The following is a 512-nucleotide window of genomic DNA, read 5'->3' as shown; positions in this document are numbered from 1 at the left end:
TTAGCTCAGCTTTTGCTCAGTGTGTTTTGCTCCAAAATGACTTAAAATGCATTAGAGTCACGAGGCAGGAGCTGCGCAGGAGCCACTCAGCAACTCGGTCGTGTCTCCCTGTCACTTGTCCTATTGTCTGGGGAGATGCTCTCAGCACAGGCAGGCAGCTGACTCGCTTATCAAATTTTACCCCTGATTTTTATGTATTTTTTGCTGGAGGCTGGGAATTGATTGTAAACATCATCTTGGAGGGATATGTCGCTACCAGGGATGATGGTGGTAAACAGCGGGTGGGCCCCCTGCTCCCTCTGCCCATGGGGAGGGGAGATGGGAGCAGGAGCATCCACCAGCACGGAGCGGGCTGGGGCTCTGGAGCAGAACCTGGTCTGTGCTGTGCCCGCTGGCGCCTGGGGTTTTGGTTGGGAGCGTGAAGACAGCTGTTGTTAGAGGAGCTGAGGGGATGCTGCACAGCCACCCCCTCACCTCCCCCCTGAAATGCACTGTGGAGGGAGGAGACAGGG

Source organism: Buceros rhinoceros, unplaced genomic scaffold (assembly GCF_000710305.1).
Source record: "Buceros rhinoceros silvestris isolate BGI_N320 unplaced genomic scaffold, ASM71030v1 scaffold27815, whole genome shotgun sequence".
Classification (NCBI taxonomy): Eukaryota; Metazoa; Chordata; class Aves; order Bucerotiformes; family Bucerotidae; genus Buceros; species Buceros rhinoceros.
This window is presented reverse-complemented; position numbering follows the sequence as displayed.